Source organism: Pristis pectinata, chromosome 28 (genome assembly GCF_009764475.1).
Source record: "Pristis pectinata isolate sPriPec2 chromosome 28, sPriPec2.1.pri, whole genome shotgun sequence".
In the NCBI taxonomy this organism is placed as follows: domain Eukaryota; kingdom Metazoa; phylum Chordata; class Chondrichthyes; order Rhinopristiformes; family Pristidae; genus Pristis; species Pristis pectinata.
Genome location: NC_067432.1, coordinates 11445703 through 11458575, shown reverse-complemented (window position 1 = coordinate 11458575; position 12873 = coordinate 11445703).

The window sequence follows — 12873 nt, the reverse complement described above, 5'->3', positions numbered from 1 at the left end:
GGTTATTATTACACTAAAGAAGATTAACGAAAATCACTGCTTATGTACTGTTGTAACTTGAGCTGTTTATGGACATGCTGAGGAGGGGTTATCCTTGAAGGATCATGTCTTCTACCACACGGCCTTCTTCTTGCTTGCTCCCTTATCTCTTTGGCACTCAAATCCTTTTAAGATGACATACAGGATCTAATCAACTTTCCACAGGAGCTGGTCTTCCCTGTCCCTCTCATTTAGGACAATTTGCTGGACTTGCTTTGCAAAGATGTCCTGCAGTCTCCAGCACTTTTTAAAAATGTATTTATTCATTCACAGGACACAGACATCAGCAGCTGGTCAGTATTAATTGTGCATTCCTGATTCCCTCTTGAAGTGAATGGCTTGCTTGGCCATTTCAGTGGGCAGTAAAGAGTCAACCACATTGGTCAGTGTAGAGTCATGTGGTAGATGGCAGATATCCTTCCATAGAACCATAGAACAATACAGCACAATACAGGCCCTTCGGCCCACCATGTCGTGCTGAACTTCAAACCATGCCTAAGACTATCTAACCCCTTCCTCCCACATATTCCTCTATTTTAAATTCCTCCATATGCTTATCTAACAATCTCTTGAACTTGACCAACGTATCAGCCTCCACCACCACCCCAGGCAGCGCATTCCATGCACCAACCACTCTTTGGGTGAAAAACCTCCCTCTGACATCTCCTTGAACTTCCCACCCATTACCTTAAAGTCATGCCCTCTTGTATTGAGCATTGGTACCCTGGGAAAGAGGCGCTGGCTGTCCACTCTATTCCTCTTAATATTTTGTATACCTCTATCATGTTTCCTCTCATCCTCCTTCTCTCCAATGAGAACAGCCCTAGCTCCTCTAGCCTCTCCTCATAATCCATACTCTCTAATCCAGGCAGCATCCTGGTAAATCTCCTCTGCACCCTTTCCAATGCCTCCACATCCTTCCTATAATGAGGCAACCAGAATTGGACACAGTTCTCTAAGTGTGGTCTAACCAGAGTTTTGTAGAGCTACATCATTACCTCGCGGCTCTTAAACTCGATCCCACGACTTATGAAAGCTAACATCCCATAAGCTTTCTTAACTACCCTATCCACCTGTGAGGCAACTTTCAGTGATCTGTGGATATGAACCCCCAGATCCCTCTGCTCCTCCACACTACCCAGAATCCTGCCATTAACCTTGTACTCTGCCTTGGAGTTAGTCCTTCCAAAGTGTACCACCTCACACTTCTCCGGATTGAACTTCATCTGCCACTTCTCAGCCCAGCGTTCCCTGAACAACAACCCTCTGCTTTCACAGTGACCATCAATGGCTCTTACTCTTTATTCCAGTTTTATCCAAATTTTCCTCTGGTGATGTACAAGTTGGATGGATCAATAGTCAAGATCTCTGAATACTCGTCCAGTAGCTTGCGCACGATGCAACCATGCCCTCCCAATGATGAACCTGCTGGATACCACTGTGAGCAAACCTCAGAGAGAACCCAATGGGGCTTTAACTATCAAAGTTTCTTTGATTGACATTTTCTGACAGCACTTTTATAAATAACTCACTGTATAAATAACCTCGGTGATTAGAGGAGGAGTACATGTGTGGAGTCCTCTGGCAATACACCCAAATTGAATTGGCCAATCTAAAGTCCTTCTCATGAAGCTTTCCAACTGCAGTGACGTTTCTTCTACTGTTGGCCAACTTTATTGCACTGTCCCATCTCAAAACCCTTGTGAGAACCCAATCACTCACTATCTCCAACCTCCCAGGATCACCCCCATCTTCAGCCTCTGAAGTCTGAGGGTTGCACAGATAATCCAGTCTTTAATCACCAGTTTGCACTAAAAAAAATGGAGAACAGATCACACACAAGGCAATAGTGTCATAACTATACTTTCATGTAAGCTATCCAACAGGTTTGTCTCAACATATAGATTTTAGCTCAGTGAGGATTAAGCTATTCATCTGATTCCTGACAAGCTTGTTCAGCCCCTTTTCCTGTGCAATTAGTAGATGTTGTCAATGATAATACAGCTGAATTAGTAACAACTCAGGTGGTTAACTTTCATCGTGGGTATGAACTGTAGGAAGATGTCAGTCCCAGTGGTCCTGCACACAAACATAGATCTCCCCACCACACCAACCCACCCAGCCCAGGCACTCTGGGACTATTTCTCCTTATCTAAGGTCAAAAAATGGTGCCAGAACTGCCTGAATGTTAATTCCTTATTGCACTCAAATGTCCTGGGTCATCTTTTGCACCATTAGACACAGATCCAGGTGCACATTAGATCAAGTAAGGAGCACATCAACATTGGGAGTGGAACATTGCTGGTAAATGAAATTTCTAGTCTTAGGAATGTATCAAACATTACTCTTAGGGTGGGGTAGTACTAACAGACTCAGAATGCATGTTATCCCTTTATCTTTGTCAAGGATGAAATTGCAAGGCATTAAAAGTAACAGGTAGAACTTAAGAAACAGGAAGCCCCATGTAAAAGCTAGCTTGGATGTGTCATCCTATGGTGGGATCCTTAGATCGCATTGTATCTGTTTCCACTGGCCCAGACTCAAGGCCGGTATTTCTCTACAGCCATTGTCTGATATAACGCAACTTCAAAATGTAGTTGGTGACCATATCTACCAACAACATATCTATATTCAGACACACAAGAGACTACAAACACCGGAATCTGAAGCAACAAACAATCTGCTGGAGGAGCCCAGTGGGTCGAGCAACATCTGTGGGAAGAGAGGAATTGTCAATATTTCAGTCAAAACGTTGACAATTCCTTTCCTCCCACAGATCCCAAGGCTAATCACAGGATTGTTATCAAACAGAACTTGAGACTAAGTCACAAGGAAATATTGCAATTTGATCTCCAAATGCCTGGCCAAACAGACGGCTTTTAAGGACCATTGTTCTGTTGGAAAGAAAGTTGGCGAGGATAGGAAGGGAGCTTTGGAGCTTACAGCCTTGGCAACTGAAGGCACGTCTTCTAAAGAGGGACCAAATGAATTCAGGGAAATCAGGAGGTGAGACTGGAGGAGCACCCATATTTCCGGTAGTTGTGGAGCTGGAACAGTTACTGAGGTACTTTTGGAGGAATGCAAAGACAAGGGTGAGAATTTTAAAACTGGGGTGCTGCTGAACTGAGAGCTGATGGGAACGGGAGAATAGGACCTGTGTGATGGGACAAGAACAGCTTCTATTTAATGGAGTACAGAACTAAAGTGGCCAGCCTGGAGTGATGTAGAATAGCCAACTTCAGAGATGACACCTGCATGGATGAAGCTTGGAGCAGCTGACAGGTAGAGCTAGGTCTAGCGTCATTGAGAGAGACAGCATGGAAACAGGCTCTTTGGCCCACTAAGTCCATGCTACTCATTTACACTAAGCCTACATTAATCCCATTTTTTATAGGGAAAGAATTATGTGGTGTATGGTGCAGATATGTGGTCCAAAGTTCCTCATGGGATCAATAATGACAGCCAACTAGACCTTGCCGACCTTTGATTAGTTTTATATTCCATGTAAAACTAAATGAAGCATAACTCTCCCTGAATGAGATTTTTCTGAAAACTTATTTTATCTCATGGTTGGTCAGGTGTACATCTTGAACTTTGTCATTGTGCATGCAGCAACAAAGTATCATCTGCCAAAATGTGGTCACTTCCTCCTGCAAGTGCAGGTGTGTAGAGAGGGCATAGGGTACTGCCACATCATCAGGGGCTCTCTTTTTCTTTTCAGTACCTCATGCTAAACAATTCCTATTGAAAATATTCAATGCACCAAATAAAAATATTCATACAATTGGCAAGTGCTTTCATGAAATAAACAAGAAAGAAGTGGAATAGAAATAGCTTCTGTTCAGTTAAAACAAAAGTATGCTTCAGATTTTCCTGTGCTGTTCATTGCCAGGCAACATTGGTTGCCCAGATACAATGGGAATTCATTCAATGGCCTCAAGATACAGGAGGCTCGGAATAATGATTGCACATCATTTGAAAAGTAAAATGAGGCTCCCACTGATTGTAATCAGGAGCACCCCTTCCTTCGTCCAATGTCATGTTTTTATCAGAAACAAGTGTGGAGGTAGGTGAGAAAAACTGCCTCATATTTCATATTCATATATCTCATGACATAGGAAGCCATTCGAATCATTGTTCTCAGAGCAATTCCATCAATACTGTTACCTCATTTATTTCCCTGTAACCCATACGTCCGTCAACCCCTCTCTCATCCTGCTGCCACTCACCTACACTAGGAGTAAATTACAGTAGCCAACTAACCTATCAACCAGCATGTCTTGTGGGGGTAATCCCATGTGGTCACTGAGTCCACATCGAGGTCAGGATCGAACCCAGCTTGCTGGAGCTGTGAGGCAGATCATACATTCTCACCCTTCCCAACACATGAACCCATGAATACTACCTCATTATTTTTTTTGCACTATTTAGTTTTGTAATTTATAGCTTTTTATGTCTTTGCTCTGTACTGCTGCCGCAAACAACAAATTTCACGTCATATGTCAGTGATAATAAATCTGATTCTGACTTTTACTTGGTAACTACATAAATCAAGTTCTGGCATATAAACAACTGAATAAGCTAGCTTTAATATTTTACTTAGTTTTATGCCAATTGGTGTGATTTAATAGCCACAGTTTTTCTCCAGGTTAGGGTAGTCCAAAACTAAAGGGCTTTGGTTTAAAGTGAGAGGGGAAAGATTTAAAAGGGACCTAGGGGCAACTTTTCCACACAGAGGGTGGAGTGTGTATGGAATGAGCTTCCAGAGGAAGTGGTAGAGGCGGGTAAAATGATGACATTTAAAAGATTTGGACAGGTACTTGGACAGGAAAGGTTGAGAGGAATATTGTCCAAATGAGGGCAAATGTGACTAGCTCAGTTAGGCACCTTGGTCAGCATGGACGAGTTGGGCCGAAGGGCCTGTTTTCCATGTTGTATGACTCTGTGACTCTAGTGCTGGGAAACAATGTATTACATTTGAGGGTCCAGAGTGAGCATCCACCAAGACCTGAACAAGGTCACTCTACGGTATTCTCCTTGGCTCATGTTACAGAAGTGTTCTTACATTTGACAATCCCAGAAGTTCAAACTGAAGTACATTACTGTAAAGGCTGGGGAATTTAACATGAACTAAAGTCAGAAAAATGTGCTTACCCCACCAGGGTAGCTCCAGCCAGAGTTCATTCCTGATTATATCATGAACTTCACTTACAACAATGCTTTCAAACTCGTACATTAGGGAATACCACTGTGTCAGCCATAGTTCAATGAGCAATACCCTCCTGTCTGAGAAGACCCAGATTCATGTCCCATTTCAGGGACCACAAAAATCTCATCATCCCTCATTCTTTGCCAAATCTGCTCCTCAATCTACAACTCTAAACCAGGTAATGTGGTGGATGTTGTTTCTGGGAGCTTACTCTGTGCAAATCGCCAGCCACCTTTCCTACAATACAAAAATCAAAAAGTACTTCAGTGACTGTAAAGCATTTTGGGATAAATGCAAATGCCATCCTGTATGTACACGCAGGTAAAAGAGAAAATGTTGGAAATTCTTGGCAATGCAAGCTGCTACTGTGGGGAAAGAAGCAAAGTCCATCAGGAAGAACATTGACCTGAAGTGAGTTTGTGTCGTCTGTCTCTGTCTCTGTCTCCACACGTGCTGGCTGAACTGCTGAACATTTCCAGCACCTTCTGTTTTCACTTCAGAGTTCCAGTATCTGGTGCTTTTTCTTTGGTGTACAAAAGCAAATTCTTTTTTTTCCCTCAGTCTCTCTTCCCAAATTGCTGAGAATTGCATGCAAGTGAAATTATATGTAACATCCATCCCTGTTTTTGGACTGCTCAATCTGGAGAATTACTGGAGACACAAGAGACTGCAGATGCTGGATTCTGGAACAAATAACAAACTGCTGGAGGAACTCAATGTGTCAAGCAGCACCTGTGGAGGCAAAGGGATAGATGACATTTTGGGTTGAGATTTGATGTAGTTTGTTCTTTGTTAGAAAATTACTGTGCATTTTCAACTGTAATCTTCTTGAGTTAGGAGTGATAGGGGGAGACTGAGAAAGAATAGTGTCCCACTCCCTGACCCTAATGTCTGGTACCTTAATAACCAACAATTAATCAATCTTCCTCTCTTTATAAGTTGCCATATAAATGTTATGGTATGTGACATTTGATTAAAAACAAAGAAGTCATGTTCAAATTTCATAACATTCTGAATGAATTACATCCTTTATTTTTCTGTTTCTTCTGTCATATTTGGCTTGCAGTCTTCAGCTTACATCTCTGCTCAGTGTCATATCTGAAATTCTGTTGAATCCTTTTACTTTGAATTATGTTATTGAAGCAAAATTATATTTGATCATTTAACAAACCATGCGTATGATTTTAAATTATGTACTTTCTCCTTAACGTCAATTATGATAAAATCGCAGATATTTTCTTCATTTAGCCAATGAATATGCCTATGATGATTATTTTTTTAAAGACGAAGTGAAGTTCAAGGCTGTAGCAGCAACCAAATCCAGAGCTGGATCACAATATGGAAAAAAGTCTCCAGGGAGACCTGGATAATCACTTTGGCTTGCAGAAGGGGCAGGATGAGGAAAGGAATTACTTGAGTTCTTGTGTAAAATGGGACCCTCACTGATAAGGCCATTATGTATTGATAAATACCTTTATTCTTGTCATATGTAAGAAGGTACAGTGAAAAACATTGTTTTGCATGCCATTCATATAGGTCATTTCATCACAACAGTGCATTGAGGTAGTACAAGGGAAAACAATAACAGAATGCAGAATGAAGTGTTAACAGTTACAGAGAAAGTACAGTGCAGGCAGACAATAAGGTGCAAGTCCATAACGGGTTAGATTGTGAGGTCAAGAGTCCATTTTATTGTACTAGGGGACCATTCAATAGTCTGATAACAGTGGGATAGAAGCTGTCCTTCAGCCTGGTGGTATGTGTTTCCAGGCTTTTGTATCATCTGCCTGACTTGAGGAGGGAGAAGTGAGAATGTGCTGGGCGGATGGGGTCTTTGTATATGTTGGCTGCTTTACCAAGGCAGCAAGAAGTGTAGACAGAGATATTGTCCTTGAGAAAGCAGAGATAAACTGTCAGAGTAGCCTGTCAGAGCTTTTCAGTGACCTCTTCAGAGTCACCATACTGATTGGATAAAACCAGCTGATTAAACCTCTATAAAGAAACAGTTAACCAGATTAGATATCAACCCATGTACACCTGGCCCAAACCTAAGCCAACCAGGGCCATTCCAAATCCCACCAGAGTGAGTGATGGAAAACATATAAAACTGCAAATGCTTGAGTCTGAAAGAAAGACAGAAATGCTAGAAGAACTCAGTCAGTCAAGCAGCATTTGAGAAAAGAGAAACCAGCCAATGTTTTGGGTCAGGGACCCTCCCTCAGAACAGGGGAAGAGTGGAGGAGTGTCAGTTTGGAAAACAGAGCTGGGGAGAGGAATAAGACAAAATACTATTTGGAGGTTGGTTAAGACAGTTCAGGCGATAAAGAGCACGAGTACTGACCATTCGTGAGGTTCTTTATCCAAATAGCACAAAGGGAGATAAGCACAATGATGTGAAATGATGAGAGAGCAGTTTACCTGAAGTTAGAATCTGAGTCCTTGAAGGTTTCCATACCTCACACAACATGACCATCACTGTAATATAACAACCTCAAACCTACTATATGAAATACCAAATATTGATCAAGAACAGGGGGTCCATGATTTAATGATCAGCATATCATCCTGACCTGGTAAAGTAGTGAGCTAGTTGGCATGGGCCAAACGTGTTATCAGAATAGACAGCCGACCTGATCCATCTATTTGGATAGCCAGGCTCTACAGACTGCTACTTTAGTGGTCATTTGATTATTGATAATGGCTTTAATTAATTTAACTGAGTTGAAATCTCTGTTACTTGTCCAACAATACAACCATTGTGTTACCATACTAGAATTAAAGGAAAGAAAGTAGGGTTTGCATGTGGAATTGGAAACTGGGGCACTGTGCTAACAGGGCCAGAATGAAAGCTTACTGAGAAATACAAGATCCTGTGGGAGCATAACAGGGTAGATGCTGAGGTGCTTTCACTAGTCGGAGAGTCTCGAAAGAGGGGTGTGAATACAAGATAAGGGGCAGGTCATTTAATCCTGAAGTGTGTAGAAATTTCCTTACATTGAGGGTGGTGAATATCTGATTTTTTTTACCCCAGATGGTGTGAGGCTACATCATTAGAAGTATTTAAGGGTGACGGGTGAAAAATTTCTGAAAGATTAGAATTTGGAGCTCTGGGGAATTGGCACAGAAAAGGAGTTGAGGCCAGCATTGATCAGCTATGATCATATCGAATTGCAGGGCAAGCTTGAGAGGCCAGGTGGCCTACTCCTGCTCCTATTTTCCTGTGTTCCTTCAAGAAGCATCAGGTAATGTGCCAGGAGACACAAGAGACTGCAAATGCTGGAATCTGGAACAACAGGCAATCTGCTGGGAGGACTCAGCGGGTCAAGCAACATCTGTTGGAGGAAAACAATGGTCAATGTTTCGAGTCAAAACCCTGCATCAGGTTATATGCTAGCCTTCACTTAGGCCTCCATGCCTGGTGCAACCATTTTGAAATCCTGTGATCCCATAGGTAATTCCATTCTGGTGAAAGTATGTACATGTTGAAATCTAAAAAGAATCTGAGAAAAGAGATGCACCAGCAATCTGTGTGAAAATCAGTTGGTTCACATTCTTTTGTTCTTTCCATATCTGGGAACTTTAGCACATTCTTATAAATAAGCTGGAGCAAGCAGATGATTGGCAGTTGGAAGCTATTGAAAGTAACAGTGTTAGAGAGCTGGGTTGACATCAACAAAGATACAGTCAGTAACACAGGGAGCTGGTTTAGAGGAGTCACTCAATTTGATAGTGCAGGCAGACTAGATTGATGTTATCAGAGACAGAACGTAATACAGGTGGCAACTTGGAGGAGTAAAAGCGAGAAATTCATCTTTGATTACTCATGTTATAATGTTGACTGCCCCCTTGCACAATCTTGCTGATATTTAGCTACAGTTTTTCAATGAACATCGTTCCCTTCTTCCAAATTGTACTTGCATCCAAAAGTGATAGTGTAAAGCAACAATGAATCACAGGAATATAAAGCCCCTTACATGGGAGAAGGTGGTCTGCAGAGGTCTGATGGGAAATAAAGGGATAGTGAGCTGTAGCAGATACCAGAAGTAATGTCCGAAGGTAATCATAGATTGATGTTTAAGGAGGGTTTAGTAGGAAAGAAGGTGGTGGAGGACATGCTAGTTTATGGAGGGAATTCTAGAGCCTAAATGGCTGAAGGGTTGGCGGCTGGACATTTGGAGAAAAGGGTGAGCAGAACTGAGAAAAATGGTAAGGGATGGGGAATTTGTGGGGTTGTGTATGGTGGGGGAAGAGAAGTTATGAAGAAAGCGTAAGTGTGAGGATGTACATCGTAAATTGGAGGAACTGGGTAAACTAGGAGGCAGTGAAGGTCAGCGTGCACAGGAGTAATTGGTTAGTAGACTTACATGGCGTGAGGCAGAGGAAGTGGAATATTACCATTAGTTTTGAGCAGATGGAGAAAAGAGTGGCTGGTCAGAAGGGCATTGGGTAGTCAGGTCTGATGAAGAGATGGAGGGTTTCAGTGGTGGAGGTGTTAAGGTCAAGTGGAAGTACGTAATGCTGGAATACAGGTGAAGGAAGGGGATTTAATGCCTGAGGGGACCTGGACTTCAGGTCATAACCACATTGTTGTCAAAGTCGAGTTTATTGTCATATGCACAAGTACATGTATGCACAGGTGCAATGAAAAACTTACCTGCAGCAGTATCACAGGCACTTAACATTAGAGACACAATCTTCACAAGAAAAACATAAACCAAACATAAATTATGCAAAATTATACAAGAAAGAACACAATTAGAACAAAAAAAATTGAAGTTTAGAATGAGGAGGTTGTGAACAGCCAGTGAAGTACAACTTCAACACTCAGGAGCTCGACACTATGCAGTACATAGCAGCCTGCTTGATAGGCACCCCATCCACACCCATTCACTCACTCCAACACTGATGCACAATAAACAGCAGTTTGTACCATCTACAGATGCAACTCACCAAGACTCCTTAGACAGCACCTTCCAAACCTGTGACCTCTACCAGACAGAAGGACAAGAGCAGCAAAAGCATGGGCAACACCACCACCTGAAGTTGCCCTCCAAGCCGTACACCATCCTAACTCGGAAACATATCACCGTTCCTTCCCTGTCACTGTCAAAATCCTGGAACTTCCTCTAAACAGCATTGTGGGCATACCCACACTTCAAGGACTGCAGTGGTCCAAGAAGGCAGCTCACCACCACCTTCTCAAGGGCAACTAGGGATGGGAAATTGCCGACTCAGCCTGCGAAGCCCACATCCCTCAAGTGAATAAAAAAATAGCTGGCGGCTAGGGAGCGGAAATGGGATTAGTGGTATGGGTTTAGAGTTTGTAGCAACAGTCAAATATCTGCCCTCTCCTTGCTGGTTGTAAGATTCCAACTTAAAATGAATTTCTACAGCATCAACCCAGTTCCTGGTGGATGTCACAATTTGGCACTTCACAGAAAATAGGATGGCTGGTGTGAGTAACAAGTTGTTGAAAATCCTTTCCTAAAGTTGGAGGTCAATGCCAAATTTGCTAGTTTCGAAGATGGTTTAGGGCAGGCACTCCCTCTGATTATATCCACTCTTTCCCCATCCCTGCTCAAATGTATCACACTTCTCTGAAGGTCTGGGGTAGCATGGGCCAAGGCCCAGAAACAGATTTCTGTTCATGCCACAGAAGCCCTTTCATGGATCATCCACTGGTATTGCTGAATCCAAAAAATATTTGGATGAGTATAAGATTAGTGTAAGTGAGTGGTTGATGGTCAGTGAGGAGTTGATGGGCTGAAGGGCCTGTCTCCATGCTGTCTGTACATAACTCCAACAAGAAGAAAGCTGCAAGCTTGCGGTCTGTGTCTTTTTGACATTCACTGGAGACTTCCCTAGTGCTGGAATGTGGTATGCACACAACATAACTGCGGGCTGCCAGCTCATGTGAATGCACTAAGATACATGGTAATAAACGTTATGATACACTTTGACAATGACTGTTCAGCTACGTTATTGGTGACACTTTTGCTGGCAGCAAAGCCTCACATTCTGAGGAGTTCAGTACCATTGACAATTCTAATGGTGAATTCACATTACAATGACTCCATCAAACTTGCATTATGTTTTTAACATAGTAAGACAACCAAAGACGCAGTGTCATCAAATAACATTTAGTACTGAACCATATAAAGAGATATTAGCGCAGATATTAAGAAGCATCTTAAAAGGAAAGAGGACGATGGAGCGATGGAGGGATTTATGGTGAAAAGGGCTACGATGGAAGTGGTGAAAAAGCTCAGGGAGGGCACAGATGGGTGAAGGGCTAAAGGAGGCTACAGATGTCACTACCACAGGCATGGGTACCAAGTTGACAGCACTCATTCCTTTACATTCAGTGCTAACAGGTCTTGTACCTGTGTAGGGACTCAGCAGGGTGACAGTGTGCACATACTGCTCAATAATGTTGGATCACCAGCAGGTGTGGTTTATTCCACCTGCAAAGTGCTGATTCCATGTAGATGAGAGCCAACCATCTGCAGGGTGGTACAGCGAGGCTCCGTGAGAGCCACCAGTCATCAACATACGCCTTCGAACTCAACAGGGATTACAGAAACTGATGAGGCTGCAGGATCTGGGCATCAGGATGGCACCTCATCATTGCACTGTCAGTATGCTTTCCAAAAGGGATCTGAATTTGGCCCAGTCAGCACAACTGAAATTAGGCCAGCAACAATGCTCAGATTCTCCATTAAACTGATTGATTCTCCAACTGCATGGAATTTATTCCAATTCTAAACAAACTGTTTTAAAACTACTTTGCCGAATGTCAAAACTAAACAAGCTGTGCTGTTGTAGACTGTCTTCAAAAGGTGTAGATTCTGATTGCGTAATAGTGTAAAATAGATCGTGGTAAGTTGGTTATCCATTTTATTTCTTTCGCCATTTTAACTTCCAAGGAAATAAATACCAAGCCACCAATTTGCTGGTGCCTATTTTATACCATTGCACCAAATCAGTATTCAATTAAAAGTAACAGTCTAATGTAAAATTAGCAGATGCAATGATGTCACCCGTTACCAATGATATCTATAACAAGGTTCAAACAGCTTGCAAGTATGCAAGTGAAAGGCAAAACAAACAGAGGAAAACAGTGAAAGAGAGAGAGGTGGAGGGCGAGACCAAAACAATGGATACAGGAACAGAGGGAAAGGACAAAAGATGTGGAAGGAGGTGGGAATAATGGGAGACCGATGGACAGAAAGTGACAAGGGAGATAGAAAGTGGGAATAAGAGGTAGAAGGATTCATGAGCAGAATACAGAAAATTAAGAAAGGAAAATTCGGAGCTGCAGAGAGACCATTAGGAAGTCAGAAAGAAGGCAAAGTGTGTGAAGTTATAAAATATTTAAAAGTCCATCAATGACTGTATTTTGAGAGATTGTAGAGCAAGAGTGAGAAAGGTAGTGGGACCCAGAGCATTCAAAAATGGTGCCTTTTATCTCTGCCTTTGAAAGTGACCCAAGATGAGAGAGCATAGCTCACTGTTGATTGCTGAAGGGCCAAAATGTGGAGCCCAAATCTGGTCCCAGCAGGAGATCATCTGCCTCATAAAACATCCCATAATTTGACACTAATTGGCACTAACTGTCACTGAGC